Source organism: Pelmatolapia mariae, linkage group LG10_11 (genome assembly GCF_036321145.2).
Source record: "Pelmatolapia mariae isolate MD_Pm_ZW linkage group LG10_11, Pm_UMD_F_2, whole genome shotgun sequence".
In the NCBI taxonomy this organism is placed as follows: Eukaryota; Metazoa; Chordata; class Actinopteri; order Cichliformes; family Cichlidae; genus Pelmatolapia; species Pelmatolapia mariae.
The window spans coordinates 9,623,306-9,644,130 of NC_086236.1; positions in this window are offsets into that span (position 1 = coordinate 9,623,306).

Genomic DNA, 20,825 nt, shown 5'->3' on the forward strand with positions numbered 1-20,825 from the left:
ACTCCAAATATAGAAGTGTGGGTGAAGGAGAAGTGAGGAGACGCTTCTACAACGAGGACACCTCGACCTACTGAGACTTTAAAGCATTGTGAGAATATGCCGTATGCCACTAATACTGCTTTCTTATGGAAACAGTGGGCTTCTGTTTTATTTCATGATGAGCGTAGTCCCATTTTTCTTTTGTTTCATAACGCTGATAATCTGCAGCCTTGTATCTCAGCTTGAGGGTTTGAGTTCATAGTGTGAAAAGTGGTAATTTATGTACAGTAAACATTATGCTGTCTATTTGTGAGGTTTAACAGGCAATAAACTTCACACCCTCCCTGTGTTGCTAGACTGTTGTCATTCAAATGAATGAGAGGGCTTCACTTTTTCGCACTGTTCTCAAATTGGTGTGAACACAGCTTTAAAAGTCACTCAGCCTTTGCTACAATATCATTGCCAGGCTGGTACATTATTTTGCAGTGTAATCACCACATGTCTGCTGTTCAACTCAAAGGCAGGGAGAGGAACGATGAAATGATTGCTGGAATGATTAAAAAAAAAATTAAGAAGCAGGAGCTGCTGTGCAGCCCTTTGGTGTTCATTAACCTTTGAGATGCTGGATCAGTTACTCAAACTGGATTCGAGGCCTCAGATTACATCTGTGCCGTCAGAGTGTTGCAGACTGCGTTATTAAGGATGCTAATAACGTCAACAGGATGCCCCATAGGGGAAATGAAATGTTTTATTATTTATAAAGGGAACCTTTATTAATATTTTCCAGCTCCATATATATACCTGAATTTTACTGGAGTAGCTGTGCATGATTGCCACAATTTTTTTTATAATCTTTATTTATATAATTCAAGGCCTTCATCCAACTCATCACTGTCCCCTCTGTTATAGGAGCTGTTGTTACTTCTTTTTAGCCAGCTTTCTTCTGATTGGCTGCTTCTTGCAAAGAGAATGTTTGAACTGCAGGTGGGTGGGGCTTCTGTGCTCACAGCTGGAGCTTTAAGTGAAATAACCATATTAGGTATGTTTTTTAAAAAACATTTTTTTGCCTTTATTAGTGAAGATTAGACAGGGAAGTGGAGGGTCAAAGCAGGGAAGACGCACAGCAAAGGGCAGCAGGTCAGACTTGAACCTGGGCCACTGTGGCATATGCTCAACCAGTGAGCTAAAGTGATGCCCCATATTAACTATATTTCTTCTCATTAACATGATACAGAGCCAAGTGTAGCAAACTCTGCCTGAAACTGAGCAATTAGAGTGCAAAGGTTACTTTTACATACGCTGAACTCATTATTTGAATCTTCAGTCATGTTTCACGAGCATCCACCATTTTAGCCGTATATAGGTATATGACAAAAGATAAGGAAAAGCGTAAAAGGAGCTTCTGTGGAGTTCATGTGTTCTAGTTTATAGCGCCTACATTCATTGAAGGGTTGAGAGCCATTGTTCGTGATACCTCAAGCAGCACTGGAAGATCCAGCTGCACCTCCCACCGCCTGGACAGACCCAGCGTTCCTCATGTTGAGTCTTGTTGATTGTGATGGTGTCAGCTGCTGCTGACTCAGCACGTCGTAGAGCAACACAGTAACCAGGTGATCGATTCTGTCAATAGACAGGATCGGCAATATCTGGCAGGTCTGTAAAACTATGGGTTGCCACAAATTAGTGTTGTTGTAGTTTTGGAATTTCTAATTAGTTTTTAATTTTATTCCACTTTGACTATATGTTTTTAATTCAGTTTAGTTTCCAAGGTGCATTTTCTTCTTTAAGATTATTTTTTATTGTTTGACAACATTTAACTTTTATTATTTTTATTTTTATTTTTGGTCTTTTTATTTTTAATGTATGGAGGGCATATCTCATAGGAAAGATGAATGTTTTAGCACTGGAATTACAATAACTTACTAATTAGTAATTACTTAATTAGTTTGGTACAGTATGAATGGCCATGGTGGAAGTCTTTATTAACAGGAAAAGCTATAAAACCTATGACAATACACTTAAACGTCCAAAATGTATGTCCTCCTTTAGACTTTACAAAGCTGACCAGTAGGCCTGATTTGAGTAATTTCAGCCTCCTGGGGCCTTATGTTTGACACCCCTGTTGTAAGTGAATCTAAGCAGCCAATGAGGCCGCTGGGAAAAGCAAAACATAAGGTAGAAACTCCACAAATAAAGGACAGTTTTAATTCTGAGTCAATGTTCACTGGAGACTTGTTTGGTTTCTCTTAGTTTTAAAGCGCTGACCTCATTTGAGAAGACATATGATTTAAAATCGCGTATTTAAAATTAAAATGTTCTGAGATGAATAGAGTTAATCTGTTTGGGTTTATTATCGTAGCCACAGTAGCCACAGGGTTTGCACCCTAGAATTAAACTTCAGTAGAAGAGATGCTGAATTGCCCTTTATGAATGTAAATCATTGTCATATTACACAGCCTACGAAACAATAAGAGCATCAACAGGAAATTGCTGTGCTTAGAGCCAACAAGTGGGTGGCTGAGACCCATGTGTTCGCTAATCGCAGAGTTGACTGCATGTGCGTTCCTCTGAAACACTTTGAAGAACCTATTAAAGGTTAAATGATGCTCTACATGTGCAGAATACTTGCTATTTTAGTCCTATACAGCCTTGGGTAGAGGTGAGCTAGAGGTGTGAGTCTTCTCTCTTCTGATGTCCCCCATAAAGTTGGTTATTTTCAGACACTTTAGCCCACACCTCTCTGAAACTCAACCACAGCAGCTGTATTGAAAGCATTGGTCTCTGCATACCATAAGAGCAGAGTAATCTGAGATATTAAGTAGAAATTACTGTGTTATAACTGCACAGCTGTCACTGCTTAATGTGACTTTTAATAATCTCCAAAGTTCTCAGAAACCCCTTGAAAGAAGGGAAAACATGTTAACATCATTTAACATCAATGTGATGGGGCTTCTATATCCACTCACAGGTTGTGGTGGCCACCTGGATTAGAGGCGTGGCTTATTTAGAGTGATGTTTGTCACCTGGGTTAATTGCTCAACTGAGGACCTTTCCAATCAGTCTCCATTGCATTCATTCCAAGTCGTTTGGTTTACTTTATGCTTTGATTTTTTTTTGCACTAATCACAGATCCACCCATCCACACACATTACTGATGAGCTGATATGAGCTGATATTTCACAATTTCCTTTTTAAATAAATGTATTTTTCACAAGTCATAAGTCATTTTCTTTCGAGGGTTCAGACAACATTATACTTTCTTTTTTTTTTTTAAGAAATACTCACTAAAGTTTGACAAGCATAAAAGCAAAAGAGCTGGGTATGAATATGAGAACAAATGGGTTTCATATCCATGTCTCGATATTTTTTTTATCATTAATCACGATGAAGCTTTGGGGTGTTTTTTTTACACTGTAAAGGCTCATCAGCCATTTATCGGAGAGTTAGCACCTCATCAGAAATATAGGATTTGAAATGCTTCTGAAAAGCCATAAATCTTTTGTTCTGAAATTAAATTAACTTTCTGGCTTTAATAAATAAAGCAGATGTTCCCGATGGTTTGGAAATTTGCTTACAGGCTTTAAGAGTCTTAAACAAGCAGCAGAGAGGTGCAAGGAAAATTCAGGATATAATGGTAGTGGCAGCACGGTGGTTAGCACTGTTGCTGCATAGCAAGAAGGTCCTGAGTTCAATTCCACCATTAGACTGGGGTCTTTCTGTGTGGAGTTTGCACGTTCTCCCTGTGTTTGTGTGGGTTTCCTCTGAGCATTCCCACTGTCCAACCACATGCAGTTTGTGGGGATAGGTTAATTGATTAATCTAAATTGCCCATAGGTGCAAATGGTTGTCTGACTCTTTGTGTTAGACTGGCAACCTGTCCACGGTGTACCCTGTCTTTTGCCCTATGACACCTGGGATAGGCTCCAGTACCCCCCGCGACCCTCAAAAGGAGAAGCAGATGGATGGATAATGGCAGTGTTGTTTCAAGATGTTTTGCACCTCAACTCAAGTAGTCCCCATGCAGCTTGGGATATAAAACAGAGATGAGTGGTAACAACAAAAAATAAAAAAGCAGAAAGCAACATTTAGTTAGATTAAGGTCCATGTGATTTTCTTTTAATATGCATTCGTACCACAAAGTGTTGAAGATTCTCGCGGTAATTTCCCAGTTGCACTCGTGGACATGCTCCATCACCGTCGGGGCTCCATGAAAAATGAATGGCCTCGGAGGGAGTGAGGGTCCCTGGATGATGAACTCACAGTAGATGAGTGCATACTGAAAGATTAATGCAGCTATTCAGGCACAGTTTAAAGCATGGCATATGTTTGTGGGCTGGTAAATGGAGAGTGATTACAGCGCTTATTTTAATATTCATACAGGTCCTCTCCTCTCAGCTGTCTAGGTCAAGCTGACCGAATCTAAAAAGGGAATCCTGGAGTAGAAGAGTAGAAAGAGGGTCTCTTTTCAAATACAAAGTGTCATGTAGTCACATTCAAGGCAGAAACATTTACACCTGCTCACTCGGGGGTGGTGCAAATCACTCGGCATTGCCTTGGCTTTGTCTTTTGTGTGCCTTTGTTATCTCGTGATGAATCATAAGGATGGAGATTACGGTGCACACATTCAGACCATCTCTCTTAGAAGCCTTTGGTTTTCCCTCAGTTGTGCACACAAAAAGAGGTTGTGTGATGGATGAAAAGAGAGCTCCAGAGAGAAGTTTAAACCCTGTCCAATTTCACACCTCTGCACACTGTATGCTGTCAGCCCTTATGCCAAACAGCAGTCGGTTTAGCAGGGTTTTTTCACTGCCCGCTGAGGCTGGAAATGAGGCTGATGAGAGAATGAACTACAACAGCGAGCTTGTGAGCCATAAAACCACAACAATGGGATGATGGTGAGATGCTCCGTGCCACCGAGTAGAAGTGCAGAGTTGGTGACGGTTCTTTATGGCAGCTATTCTTTAAGGTAATAATACTGAGTCACAATTTGAAGTCTGAAAAGGAAGACTCCTCAAACCTTTAATCATGAGATGAAGTATTTTGTGGTGCTTAAGAAATCAGATAGCCACTAGAACATCTTATTTCCAAGTATTAATTTTTACATTTCCTGGTCAAAACCCCTCCAATAAAGGAAGATTAACGCCTAATTTAAACCCTGTGGCTTTGTTTTTTTAGTCTTTACAATTGTCAAAATTTGATTAAATAATGTATGGTAACTTGATTATCAAACTACAACAATGAAAAAGGTAGATTAGAAACTTTGGTGATCCATATGGAGCCCACCCAGGGGGCTCAGATTTTAGGAAACAGAGCTACAGATTTGTGATGAGCAACACTGTTCGTTGCTCGGGGAGAGGCCACCTCCCTGAGCCTGGTTCTGTCTTCCCGCTCTCACGGTTTGGGAGTGAAGGGAGGAAGACAGGAAAAGACACTGTGGAGGAGAGCCAGAGATTAATAATAACTAATTATCCAATGCAGAGTGATGTCTAATCATCATTCTGCATTTAGATGGGAACACTGTGGTCATTAAGGCATGGACAGGAGGGTCAGCAGCAATACTCAGGCAGGCTGTGGAGTTTAAATGATGCCAAGTTGGTACTAAGGAGCCCAAAAGTGTACCAAGAAAATATCCCCCGCACCATTACACCAGCAGCAGCAGCCTGAACCACTGATACAAGGCAGCATGGATCCATGCTTTCTTTCAAAGGCTTACATAGATACTTACCGTACTACCTGACTGTCACAGCAGAAATCAGGACTCATCAGACCAGGCAATTTTTCCAAACTTCTGTTGTCCAATATTGGTGAGACTAAGCAAATAGTTGCCTCAATTTCCTGTTCTTAGCTGACTGAAGTGTGGTCTTAAGGATTGTTCTGCATGTCTATGTAATAACAAGGGGTGATTTGATTTTCTGTTGGTGTCCTATTAACTGAAAGCAGTCTGGCCACTCTTCTCTGACACCATCAAGGCATTTTTACTCAGAGATCTACTGCCCACTGGATATTGTCTCTTTTTCGGGGCATTTTCTGTAGTCCTGGAGTTACACTCAAACGTCAGTCATTTTTTTTCCCGATTCTGGTGTTCACTTTGAACTTCAGCAGGTCGTCCTGTTCTTGTCTAATTGCTCAGTTGCACCCAGTTACAGCTATGTGATTGGCTGATTAGACAGACGTACCTAAAAAGTGTAAGGTGAGTGTACATTCACCTTTCTTTCCAGCTACCTGTGTGGCCGCTCTCTTCTGCAGGTATTGGGAAAGGAGATGTGATTTGCCCACAACCAGCACTGGCAACCCTGGACCCAGTGTACTGGTGTTCTATGAAAGCCCTTAGAGTTCAGTTGTGGGTGATTCTAATCCTTGAGACACCCTTTTGGAGTTTTGCTGCTGTCTGGTTTGTTTTCTTATACAACACTGCACTCATACACTCACTTACAGCATAAACCACACCGACCACACACATCATTGTTAGCTTAAATTCCTCATTAACTATTAACTGTCATTTTGTGTGTGCAGCTCGCTTCTTCTCACAGCCATGTCACTTGTTTTGTGACACTCTCTCTTTACTTTTATCTCCGGTGTCTATCAATACAAACTTGTGTCCCTGTAGCTGCCAAATGCTCTTAAGTTCAGATGCTTGCTGTGTTTATCTGGGAGTTTATAGCCCTTTTATTTTAAATGCCAGGCTAAGTAACCTGAAACAAAGGTTGACAGGAGAAGAGGCAGTGAATCAAAGGAGGAAAGATGAGGACTGATTGAAACAATTGTCTCATTCTCAGTGGGTTTGATGCAGTAAGCAACAATATATATTGTGACTGACTTTTAATGTAAAAATTATCACAATTTTAAATATTTAATATTGAGCTCAGTTCTTTAAAAAAATACCAGCAATAACTAGAGGACATCATCATCTAAAGTCTGAGAAAGATTTGATTCTGCAAATGAAATAAATGAATTTATCTTGGACGTGATAAAAACTGGTAAATACTCTAGATTCTTGTTTATTTAATTATATCATGACACTTAGGTTTCAAATTTATTGTAAAACACCTTTTTATTGGTTTTATTTCTTTTACTTTCTTCAACCAGTCTGCATTAACCTTACAGAAGTTCCTCTGTGAATTTACCATGCACCTGTGCGACTCGTAATAAAATGCTTTTACAGCCAGAAAACCCAAACACTGGCTCAAACTACATTTTTCTGTTTCTTAATGACACTGTACCTCATTTTCCTGCCTATTATTCAGCCACATTATTCTCTTTCACTGCAGCCCGTGTTAATCAGAAATACCAACTGTAATGAGAAAAGTTTGTGGGCCCGAATACTAACCACACATCGATGTCCAGTCAGTGTTTGTGCGTTTGTGTGTGCGTGTGTGTGAGACGTTATAAGTCTTTATATGAGGGAGCTGATATCTTTAAAGCTGCAGGCCATCTCTGGGCAGGAGCGGTCCTCTTGTTATTCCCTTCACGCGCGCACAACTGCTTTCTCTGCAAGTCTCTGTCAGCAGAATTTCTAATGAATTGCACAAAAGCCAGTTTACTATGCCTGCACTCATGCATGCGCACACACAAACACAAACAGACACAGGCCAACTTTCTTTTTGTGCACAACAGAAATGGCTTTGGGAAAGAATGAATGAGGCTCTCATGCACACAGAAGGGAAATATCATGCATAAGTAGTTTTTTTGCCCCTTGGAAAAAAAAAAAAAAAGATCCTGTCACCACACATTAGCATGTAGCAAAGAAGAACTTCACATCTTTTTGGAACTGTCCTGGTTTATTGCGTGCAGCCTTTATTGGATAGTATTGGTAGTGGTGGAGACAGGAAGCATCTTCTTTTCCTGGAAAATGAAGATGCATATAGACTTTTTACATGCTTTAGGGCTATGTGAATCATGGCTAGCTAAAACAAAATGAATCATTACTATGGTGGCTGCTTGGGCACAATACCATGAACACTTGCACAATCTGTTTCTTTTTACAGCTGGTGTGGAGACGATATGCAGTATAATCACTAACTGTTTTCTTAAAATAATGAACATATGTGAGGATGTCAAAAATACATCTATGCAGGTGTTGTGCTTCAGAAATCTGTTTACCCATATTTGTCAATCCTAAGTTTCCATTCTTCTTAACAGGCTCCTATCTTTACAATATACAGCCATATGAAGAAGAAAGTTTCACACGACTCTCTGCACTGCTTTGCTTTTGTCTAGGTTGGGGGCAGGAATGAATGCACCTGTGCCTGGAGGCCTGGGGGTTCTCCCTCATCAGCCACTGATCTCCTGTGTTCCTATAAGTTTGTAAGTTTAACTGCCTTCCAGTGTTTCCTAAATGCCATGAATTGGCTTTCATCTCAGGCACATTCACCTACCGTTGGTGAGTTGGTTCATTTCTTCACGAAGTGCTCACCAAAATGATCATCACATCCTCTCACCTGCCAACACACCCTCCTCCAACCTCCATTACTGCTTCAGAGCAAACCACCTCAAAGTAAGCTGCTGCTTGCAGTTGAAAACCTTTTACCTTCAGGAATTGTAGGTAGGGCTTGCTAAAATCTCCATGTACAAACTCACCTGGATTAACCTGCCTGTCCTCTCTCCCTGTGAAGTCTCGCTCAGTCTCCTGGAACCCTCCTCGCTGGCATCCACTCCTGTGAAACTTTTTCCTGTGAAAATAAACCTTTTGAACTGTGAAATTGCTTTTGTTGGGCCTTGTTTAAGAGTCCGCTTTTCATTACTACTATTTTAGCATTTGGCAGTATGATCAGTAACACCTTTTTTTTTCTCAACGTAATGTATTGTACATATGTATTTTTGAACTCCATAAACCCCAACACCTTGATTCTGTTGCTTTTCATCCATTCTGTTGTAGATTTGCTGTGCTTAGGAGTTATCGTCCTGTCACATGACCCCAAATTGGGGATCCCGTGTCTGGCTTTAGCAACCAAGCCCAGCATATCAGCAAAGGAACTGCACATTGTGGCCAAACATCTTCACTCCACATCTTTCCAGAGGGGATTCATTCAGAAATCTTGTGGTTTGTTCAAATGCAAAAAACTGTCCAAAACTTATGGAGGTGCTCACACCTGCTGATGATCAGTTAATCAGCTGCATTTCATTAGCAGCACCTGGCTGCTGCTTACCCTCTTATTTCCTATGGAAGCAATAAGTGTTTGTTTTTTTCCTCAGGACTGCATTAAAACTTTCCTTTCACAAGGCTGTAGTTCTACATAAACTTATACTACCAGTGTTGAAATCCAGCTTCCTGCCCAACACTTTGGATGTGGCATTAATTCAGCTCCACCTGAACCAGTTGGAGCCCAAAACTGGCCTCAGTCTGATTCTTTGCTGTCAGTGTTAGTTAGTCTGCCTGTATTTGATGCCGACTGCATTTGGGATATGTGATTCAAATAAGTGATTCATTTGTGTATAGTTGCTATAGTTATTGCTGTTACTTCAAAACAACAATAAATTAGTTCCCTAATTGGATTTGCATATTTGCTGCTTTGATTTAATACTGTAGACTATTTATATTAGATCCACTGCATTGCTAGTCACCCCACTCTTCATCCTGCCAAACGCTCTTCTTTCCCCTCTTGCAATTCACCATCTCTGACAGTTCTCTCCAAATATGCCCAGTCATCCAGCGCTCAAATGACAAATCTGGTAATTGTTTTGAGGATCCAAAAGCAAGACGCATTTAGGCAGAGCAGGTGAAGTGAGGTTGTCCTGAGGCAAAGACAACTCAGACAGCAAGTGACGCCAAAAAAGAGAGCAGGCAATCAAGCAACAATGATTTCTTATATCAACTTTTTCTCTTTTCTCTTTTTTTCTTTGCAAACAAAAGCTGGTAAGAAGGAAGTTTTACCCATTTAAATTCAAAGTAAAGACCCTACAGAGAACTCCGACAATCAAACAATCCATGCCAGCAGGACTTGGTGATGGTTGGGAGGAAGAACTCCCTTTTAATAGGAACAAGTCTCCTGCGGAACCAAGCCCAGGATAGGTTGGTTATCTGGACTGATGGTTTGGGGGATCCTTTCTCAACAACTTTGAATTATACTTAAGACTAACATTTTTGTTAAAGGGAGTCTGACTTGCTGATCTTTGTGTTTGGAGACCTTCAGATTTGCTGAGTTTGGTTCAGGGCTGGACTAGTGAGTACTATTACTCTGTTATTACCGACAAACACAGATGAGAATTAGAATTAGAATAGATCTTTACTGTTACTGTTGCAAGATCAATGAAACACATTTTAGCAAATCTCCGTTAGCAGCATGTAGATTTTTACATTGAAATTTCTTTAGAATAAAAGAAAAAAAGAAAAGCAAAAAGAGAAACCAAAAAATAGACTTAAAGTTAAAGAGGTACCTACATAGGGAATGTATGTAATAACGTAAGTATCTACACAGATATGTACAAGTTATATATGCCATATAAAGGAGCAGGTGCAATATAGGGAGCAATGTGATCAATGGTAGCGCACATTGAGTAAGAAGTAGGACTAGAGGTAGGTTGCATTATAATAAATACGGTTTATAAATAGAGGTAGGAATGTTGGTTGCATTATACTACAATAAATATGGTTTATGTCACAGTCTGGCTGAGGCAGACTATATGGAGTGAAAAAGGTGGACCCAAGTGCGGACATGCAGAATAACAAGACTTTATATTAACTGAAAACGAGCCGTTTATTGAAGGCTGATCTTAGCAATAAAAAAACAAAAGCATAGACTAAATCATAACCTAAACTGGGTGAGCTAAACATAACAAAACCCTGGAACATGGACATAGAGACCTGGCATGAATGCATAATCTTGGAGACATGGCATGGAGACAAGGTAGGATAACAGACGCTCGGACAAGGAATGAATGAACACACACAGACTAAAAGCACACAGGAGGTGATCAGGGGAAGTGAGTGAGTGTACAGGGTGCGAGGGGTCCTTGATGATGATACTGGCTTTCTGCTGAAGTCTGCCAGTATAAATGTCTCTGAGGGGGGTTAGTGAAGTGCCAATTGCCCGCTCTGCTGCCCTCACCACCCACTGCAGTTTTCTCCAGTTTTACAAAAACTTTAAAGAGTTTTTAAGCAGAATTCAAAAGTTTTTTTTAATCTTTTCATACTTGAGAAACAAAGGATATGAGAAATGACCTTAATTGTTTTAGTTAAAAAATATTTGAATTCTCAAAACCTGTAATTTGTGTTTTGTCCTGTTTGTCATCCTTTGTTTTCCTATGCTCCTCTCGCTCCTCTTATCCAATAACCTCTCAGGACAGAGCCTGGCTGTTCAGGAGACTGTTTCCTGTTAATAAGGAGCTCTTCTTCCCCACCATTGCCAAGTGATTCTTACGGCATTGTTTCACTGTTGGTTCTGTCCTTAATCTCCCTCAAGTAACCGGATTAGTAAAGTCCAATTTTTGTGATGCACCTTTTTTCATTCACTGTGCTTTCATACAACACTCTGCAGTTAATCATTAGTTATTATTAAACTCTGGCTCTTTTCCGCAACATGTCTTTCGTCCTGTCTTCATCCCCTCACCTGTGACTCGTTACAGCAGAGTGGTCCACCTCCATGAGCATATTTCTACCAAAAAAGTGAATTTTTCCTCCCCATTGTCATCAAGTGCTTGCTTATAGAGGGTTGTTTGATTTTTATTTATTTATTTATTTAATTATTTGTGTGTGTGTGTGTGTGTGTGTGGGGGGGGGGGGGGGTGGTGGTGGTATTATGGGTATATGTGCATATTACCATAGAAAGTGCCTTGAGGTGACTGTTGTTGTAAATTGCCACTATATAAATAAAATTGAATTGAGAAAAATAGAAAATTATTTTCACAAATAGCAAACGTCTTAACAGTTTTAAAACAAAAGTCAAGCAAGTTAAGCAAAATGTGCACAGCTCAGCAGTTACATCCCAGCACGGCAGGGCGCACCATTAAGGATGCAGGTGGAGAAGCTTTATTCACAGCTAAAAGGTTTAAATGGATACATTTTTTTACAAGAGAAAACAGAACATGAAAAAAAAAATACTGAGCTCAAAACAAAAACAAAAGAACAAACAAACAAACCAAAAGATGACTTTTTAACCACGAGCAACAGAAATTTAACTGAAATAATCTTTTCTAAAAGACCAAAATTAAACCTAGTGACTGTAGTTAAACTTAAATTTAAACCCAGTGCAGTCTCCAGGTTTAGGTAGTTGTGTCAAACTGAAAGAAAACAGGTTGTAGAAGTAAAACTGAGCAAGCACTTCAATAAGAAGAGATCATATTAAGGAAATGAACAGACTTTATGGAAGCACAAAGTTTGAGTAATGAACTAACTGGTAATTAGAGTGCAATGATGGCAGGAAGTAGAACATGACCGCCTGCAGTGTAAATGCTGGTGGCGGTGGCGATGGAGCAGCTGGAGAGGTTCTCTGAGTGACCAGGAAGAGGCGGGTCGCACAAATGAGATTCTGAAAGGCAGAATGACAGACGAGCAGGGATTTAAAGTGAACAGAGGCTGATCGGCGTGCAGATGGCGGCTGAGGAAACTGTTGGACTAGAGTGATAATGACGAAATTGAGTTTGACAGAGTGGTAAAGTGTCATGTCCTGAGGACAGACAGAAGAGTGAATGCAGATTTCTTACTGAACTTGAGATTCAGATGCGTGTTATGTAGAACACGAAGCACCTCAATGTGGATTCAGTTTTAAAACAGCTGAAATGTATTAAAAACTTTGCCACCTAAGGACGTCTCAATCATTCCAACTGTATTTATGTATATATATTGTCTGAGTATCTCCTTGCCCAATGTTGTGTCATCAGTCACTGCTGTGTGTTCCCCATGGTATTCCTTAATATGTGCTTTCCCTGGTTTGAGCTTAACTTTTGGTTTACCTTGGACTTTCTTTTATCTTAGCACAATATTAAAGGCTCACTTTATTACCTCACCCTATATCCTGAGTTCTGGGTGCTGCTTCCCACACAGCTATACCTGCCTGATCCTTGATAATGTCTTATGTTAACAAAATAAATACATTGGATTTAAATTAAGCACATTTTTGTGTAAAGAAAATCAAACAGTTAGACAAAGATTTACTGAAAGAAAAATAATGCCATACTTGACAACTGGATATAGTACCGGCAAAGTGTAAATACAACATAATACATAGAATTAAATTCAAACATTGATTTATGATATACAATAGTCTAATCACATAAAGTCCATGGACAGAAAATGGGGCAGACGAGGGGGTCACACATGACAACAGCAGGGGTCCACTAGGACACCCACATTTTCTATGCTCATCTCCTCTCCAACCTATGCCCCTTTAGGAGTTGCACAGCTGATCACCACCTGCCTCCATCTCACCCTATCCTTAGCGTCTTCATCACACTAACCCTCTGCATGTTCTCCTGCACTACAGATGCAAAGTTAGACTGATCACTTTAAAACACAGATGCAACAAATGGAAAGTTGGCAGCCCTACTTTAATTTAAATCAGCTGAAAATTGATTGGACTGGTAGTCCAATGGTGGAAGGCAGGAAGTGTGGGCACAAATCTGAAGCAGGGACCTACACTATTTTAATGGGAAGGAGCATAGCTGAATGTATTTTTGTACTTTATTCACTGTCAGTGAACATTGTCAGATAAATTCAATATACATCATCAAAAAAGAAAAAGAAAGGAATGCATCTGAACAAATGTAGATAAAATTCCTTTACAAAATTTTGCAAGTTTACGCTGCATGATAATACCTTTAGAGTTAAACTTCTCAACCTAAAATAGATAAGATAGATATTTCTGGAATACTGGAATACCACTAAAAATACCACTTAAAGTTTTTGAGTAATGCCAAAACGAATCATTTAAACTACACAAGTCAGCAAGTAATCTACACTGTAAAAGCAATGATCCTGTATTTTATCATTTTAAATCAATATATTTATCCTTGTACATCACAGTTTGCAGAATCTTTATTTAACTTACTTAGCTTCTTCAAAATATAACATGCCAGCATGGCAGGAGACCTATAAAGGAAGCAGGGTTTGGGCTTATCCAGGTAACATCAGGGTTAAGCCTGGGCTTTCACTGATATTAAGGTGGTTCACGTCCTGCTGCAGACCAAACCTGCTCCTGTGCAGGTTTTGTGTGAGATGTGACAGTTAAATCACCAATCCTCTGTGCAGAAATAAAAGTCACCATTCCTGGATGGTATACTTCTGTGCACAGATACTAACAGACTCTAAAAATTTTTTTAACAGCATCTAAACTTTTGACTTTTTTCTGCAACCCTGGGTTACTTTATTCAGCTGGTAGCCACGCACATGTGTGCACTTTGAATGGCCTGCCATTCAAATTACAACGCAGAGACGACACTTTGCAGAAACATAACTTAAACTCAGTCAGGACATAATGAAAAATAACCAGTACGAATGAGGGTAAGTGGTCAAAGGAAATGTTTTAAAACCTTTATGCCAGTTCAGCTGACATAAGAAGTGTGCAGGTGCACCTATTTTGGGCACAAACTGAACCACATAACGCTGGAGGAGTGAGCTGGAGGGGGCTGAAGCAGGTTTAGTTTAGTGAAACAAATTTTTTAGCAAGATATGACAGCGAGGAGCGCCAGTGAAGGGTGAATTACACAGTAAAAGTGTTTATATAAATATTTCATACTGCTTTGAATTTCTAAAACAATCCTTTTCTCCACTTTGCACCAGCATTGTTATAGCAACCAGTTGTTCAGCTGGCGGATAGCGCATAAGCAGCAGCTCACCTTTTCCACCCACCTCCAGGCATTATGAGCGTTATGAAACCCCTGCTTCACGCACGTTTGCATGAATAAAACCCACACCCTACGTAAAAGTGATCACACCCACATCTGATGAACAATTCTGTTCCTAAGCAACTGATGCTCTCTGCGTGGGGCTTGCATGTTCTCCGTGTGTCTGTGTAGGAGTCCTCCGGGCGCTCCACTTTCCTCCCACAGCACACAGACATGCAGCTCAGCTGGAGTGAGCACTTTAAAACACTCCTACGTGTGAATAAGTGTTCGTAGGTGGTCTGATGGAACGGGAGTTTGAGGTTTCCCTGTGAGGGCAACAGTGTGCAGATAGGGCTCCAAACCCCCCACGGCAGCTATAAAGACTCCAAGTTCGGGTGTTGCATTTTCTTTCTTAATAAAAAAATTGTCATTATGTGCATTTCAGTGGTGAATACAGTAGACCACAGCCCTGTTAACTGGCCCAGGAGGTTGCAGTGTTCATTATACTTCACAATAATTAAATAATCCCTGGAATAATTTCTCTGATGACATCAGGAGGGCTCCCCTTTAGAGTGAAACTTAAAACTTATCTTTTGGCCTCAGCTTTTGATTAGCTGATTATTCTCTGATTAGTTTGGCCCATGTAGCGTTTAGCCTCACCGCTGTGGCTCTCACTCACATGTTTGAATTATTGCAAGTATTCATAATTATACTGATGTGCTTTACAATAGGTTATTACTATATTTTGAGCTGATACCAACATTACAGACTCGCCTGCTGGTTACTTTCTATATTGGTTTTTAAAAACAGTGAGAATCACTCGTTAATCAGTCATTAACTAATCAGGTATGAGTTTGATCTGTGCCTGTGTTTAGTATTTGTACAGTCTTTAGAGGATCTGTGATGCTCTTCTCTATATTGTTATGTTTTTAGCTGAAACTAGAAGATTTAAAGGCAGTTACTGAGACAGAAAAACAACAAACACACTTTTAGGGATTTTATTACAAGACCAGAATGCACAATATTGAAGAGGGGATGGTGAAGAGTGGGCAGGCTGCTGAGGTCCTTCACAGGCGAATAATTTTTCCAGAGTGAGTGTTTGATTATGAGCCCGAGGGGAAGCAGGCACTAAAGGTGATGTAGGGTGGATGAAGGGAAAACAGTTAAATACGTGAATACATAACAGAGCCTAGAGCAGTTATAAATGACTGAACGATCTGGAAATATGTGCTAGTAATGAGTTGGTGGGAAACGGGTGCACTAGCATGAGATTTGTCAGGAACAGGTGACACTACTCCAGCCAGACTTTCAGTCCATCTAAACTTTTAATCCATCAATGAGTAGCTAAAAAGAAGGATTCACAGAATTATTGGACTCCATCCATCCATCCATCCATTCTCTTCCGCTTATCCAGTTCAGGGCTACAGGGTGCTGGAGCCTATCCCAGCTCCTACATGGTGAGAGGTAGAGTACATCATGGACAGGCTGCCAACTCATCGCAGGGCCAATAAGACACATAAACAAGAGTTCACATTCAAGCAGTTTAAAATCTCCACTTAACCTAACTCCATACATGTCTTTGGACTGTGGAAGGAAGCAGGAATACTGGTAGAGAATCCACGCAAACATGGGAAGAACATGCAAATTCAGCAGAGAAAGACAAGGAGTCCGTCCTTGTCTTAATACTAATAAACATTAAACATGCCCACCGGTGTTAATATCTACCACAGTAATGCTGTTTTTGTATCATTAGCTCAGCTCAAATCCAATATGTAAAACCAGAGGGTCACTAATGTTATACAAGTCATCCCAAGGGGACCATGAGTATCTGGAGCACATTAATCATAATCCATCCAATAACTAGGATATCTCTGTCACCACACTCACAAAGACGACACTAGATGTAACACAAACCATCTTCACTGTGTTAGATGTGTTAGTGTTATATCAGAGCAATTAGCAGTTATCTATATTTAACCCATATTTTCTTTGAAAAAATGAATTGCTGTCCATGAAGCCCAACAAAGATTAGGCATTTATTTGATATGTTTGTGCCCGTCCTAAAACTCAAGTTAATTATTATCTGATATAGAGCTACTTAACTTAAGAACATTTTCATTAACAATTCAGCTCACTGATAACTGTGATGGTTGAGTTCCTTTTATCCTTGCACTGCTCCCTAGTTTTGCTATACCTCTATGTAGAAAAGAGCCTCAGATTCTCTTGACAAATATCAACTCCCCACTTGTCTGTCACTCTTCATTTGTCCTTAAGGGTGACAGTCAATTAGACGAGAGCATTTCCAGGACTTGATTTCACTCAGCTAGCTCTGCAAGGCCTCAAGGAGCAGCTGTTCAGTGAGGTGAGAGGCTGGAGGCTGAGTTTCCAGACCAAAATGGAATTGTGTCCCTATTTTCATTCTGATGCACTAAAAGTGCAGCTTGCCTGAAATTGAAATGAGAGTCTTGCAGTTCTGGGTATCCACACCTGCCTGGTATGCACCTCAGTCATTCAGCAGGTTTGACAGTGAGAGCCAAGTTTAAAGAGAGGGAATGCAATAAACCTGAATATGTAAACATTGCATCTTACAAATATGAAAACCTGGAAAACAACACAATAAAAAAGATCTGTTCATGAGTCAAAATCTCTCTCTCTTGTGTAAGCAAAATAAATTTTTTGACTCAATAAAAAATAACAAGTGCTTTCAAATTGCTGTATTTATGAATAGCTCCATTGTCTTGTCTGCTTCTGTGTGAACTACGCTCTCTATTGCGCATAATTAATGCTCTTACATGTGTGGAAGGTAACCTTGTCTCGTATGCCTCTGTGTGAAAAGTACCCTCTTCTGTGTATAATTAATACTGTCAAATTGTTCTCGGTGTGAGCAGTGCGCTTTTCTCCCTTCCCCCTTTTTACCTTTGTGTTAACAGCATAGTCATTCCTTTTGTGTGTCAGCTCTGTCTATTTCATGTTTTTTAAGTAGAGATTGTTTTGGTTGATTTGGAATTCATTCTACTTATATAATGAGATTTTCTTTAAAAGCCTAATTCATGCAGCTTAATCAGCAGGCAAGATGGGTATGTTGAGATAAATCTTTTAAGGGGAGACGAGCGCGCCCCTGCCAACCACCGCAAGAGGAATGTGGTGCTCTTGATCAAAGTGTAGGACAAACAGACCAACCCTCGTCCCCGCTGGACGGACTCCTTATCTGTCCCCTCTGACTGTCTGTCCTATTTTTAATGGACAGTAAAGTTGTGACATGCCCTGTTTGTCCCATTGTTGACATTCCTCTATTCTCTTAAGCCCTGGAGGCTTTGTGTTTGTTAAGCTGTAGAGCATCCCTCCTCCTCTTTCTCCCTCTCTCCCCTCTCTCTACTATCAATTACATTAACAGCAGCCCGAAGCTTCCCCCTAGCATGTTGCTCCATTTTGTGACAGGAAGCCTCACTGCTGTTAGTTTATGGCCTCCTGCTACATTATTGCACTACACTGGTAATAGAGCATACTCTCTATTCTAGTCCAGACTTTGTCCTCCAATCCGAGCCCTCTTTCCAACGCCAGACGTTTTCTGGTGACAATGAAGTATTTTTATGGCTGTGCTGATATCATCACATTTCTGTTTGTCCCTCATCTCCCAGGGCACCGCTTACGGGAAAATGAATTATACAATACAATAGATGGGGTGGATGCTCTGCAGTCAACTTGAGGCCAATTTGCCCTAACATGACTTGGCTTGTGTTTCCAGCTAGCTATACAGCTGAAGGTAATTTGAAAGCTTCTGAAATTTTGTATTCCTGCTTTCTTCCTCTCGTGTTAATTATGCATTACCAGTAAGAAACTGGTGGAGCCATGTGGCATGTCAAGTTTACCTCTGATCGGTACCAAGGCCAGAAATAGTACATCAAGCATCCCGACTCTAATTGCTTGTCGTATTCAAGCCAGTATGCATTGTAAAACCACACACCATGTAAATTCAATGGAGAGCCACAGCCTTAAATCATTCATTGATTTGAGTGAACTGCAATGGCAGAAAAACGCTGGAAAGTCATGCCGCCTCGGGCTTTGAGCTTCCCCCAAGGATTGTGTGGAGTGATGGTTTTGCACTTCTCCATGTGCATGCACAGCATGTTTGAGCCACTCAATTTAAGGTATTTCTGCACATGAGACGGTAATATTACGCTTCACTTGCTTCAAGCTTGATCTTACAGCTGACCCCTTGCTCATTTGAACATTGAAATACCTTTTATTGTTTTAATCATTTCTCCTGTTCATTCACAACCCAGAAATGATAAAAAAATTTACAGGAATCCTCCTGTAAGCAACAAAAAGAAAAAAGAAAAAAAAATCTCTGAAAAGTCTCATTTTTTGTCCCCTGAAATTCTTAAATAAATTGCGCATAAATTCCCAAAATTGAAACTCATATATGGACATTGAGATTTAAGTTCTTTCTCTTTTTTAATAAATATATAGAAGTTCAATAAACACTCCAGTTAAAAAAAATCTGGCAATTATTTCATGGTTCAGACTTACACCGTTAAAAGACACTCTGGAGAAAAAATGAAAAACTATCATTTAAGATAATTGAATGCAAAAATAGTTTTCATCTATTTATTTAGCTCTAACACACTGACATAGTTTATCTCAAGGAGTTAAGATCTTCAGCCATTTAGATAACTTTATGAGAGTCAAACTCTATACTTCACTGGTTACAAACAGCAAATTTGATCTTAAATGTATTATTATTACTATTATTATTTATAAAGAAACGTTAAAAGTAAGATCCTCTTAATGAAGGATCTGTTTACAAAACACATGATTAGCAGTTCCATGTTTTTACACTCACAAGCCACTTCCTTGGCTACACCTTTCTAGCACTGGTTCAGACTTCCTTTGACCTTCTGAACTGCCTTAATTCTTCATATCATGGATTTAACAAGCAGCTGGAAACATTCCTCAGAGATTTTGGTCCTTACTTGATAGCATCACGGGATTGCTGCAGATTTGTCAGCTACACACCCATGATTTGATTCTCCCATTCCACCACATCCCAAAGATTTCTGTTGGATTGACATCTGGAGACTTTGGAGGGGATTTGAGAACAGTGAACTCACTGTTTTGTCGAAGAAATCAGTTCAATCAGTTCAGTTTATATGGTGTGCCTTTATAAATGCTCTTCTGCATACCTTGGTCAGATAGAGTGGTTATTTCTCGAAACTGCTACTTTTAAATATCCAATAGGTGTCCAACGATACACAAAATTCACGGTTCAGTTTGGTTCGAAACTTTGGTGTCACGGTTCGATATCTTTTCGATACAAAAAAATGTTCATGCTTTTTTAATTTGTCATTTATTAAAATTATAAATATATATTTTAACTCAAAAGTACAGTTTTTAAATTTAATGTTGCTGAAACGACAAAGTAATTAAAAAAAATAAATATCTGATGGAGAAATCCCTCATCTTTGAAAAAGAGAGTTTATTACAGAGAAATGGCTCTTTCCAAAATAAAAGCTATACTATACGCTTCTTCTGGGGTATATTCTCAGCAGCATATTAAACATATCAATGACTCGGGTAAAGTTTGTAGCATGCGTGCTTGTTGTTTTTGTCTGCTTCCACTTGTCTTTGCACTAGGATGATGTCGGAGTAAATGTGCAGTCATATTCATTGTGTTCCCACTAGTGCTGTCAGCGTTAATCTGAAATGACGTTAACGCCACAACACGGCAAATCTCCGTTAACGAGCTACCGCCCCGTGGGTGGGGCTGGACGGTGTCAACACGTTAACGAGCAAACTGCGCTAAGGCAGTAGTTCCCACCCATGTAATTGAGCATTGCGTGGCACATCCAACATACTGTTTTACTTTTGTCCATGACGCGCTTACCTTCAGGGTCATACTTCACATGAAGACCAAAATAGTTCCAAAGGCCAGATCTAAATGAGGGTGGGGGGAGGTTCAATTTGCTATGTTGCAACCAATGAGCTTAGCTTCTGTCTTGCTAGCTTGCGCTGCGCTCAGTGGATCTGCGCTCGACAGTGCAGCCTAGGCGGAGTAGTCGAAGGCAGATCCACTGAGGTCTCAACACAGA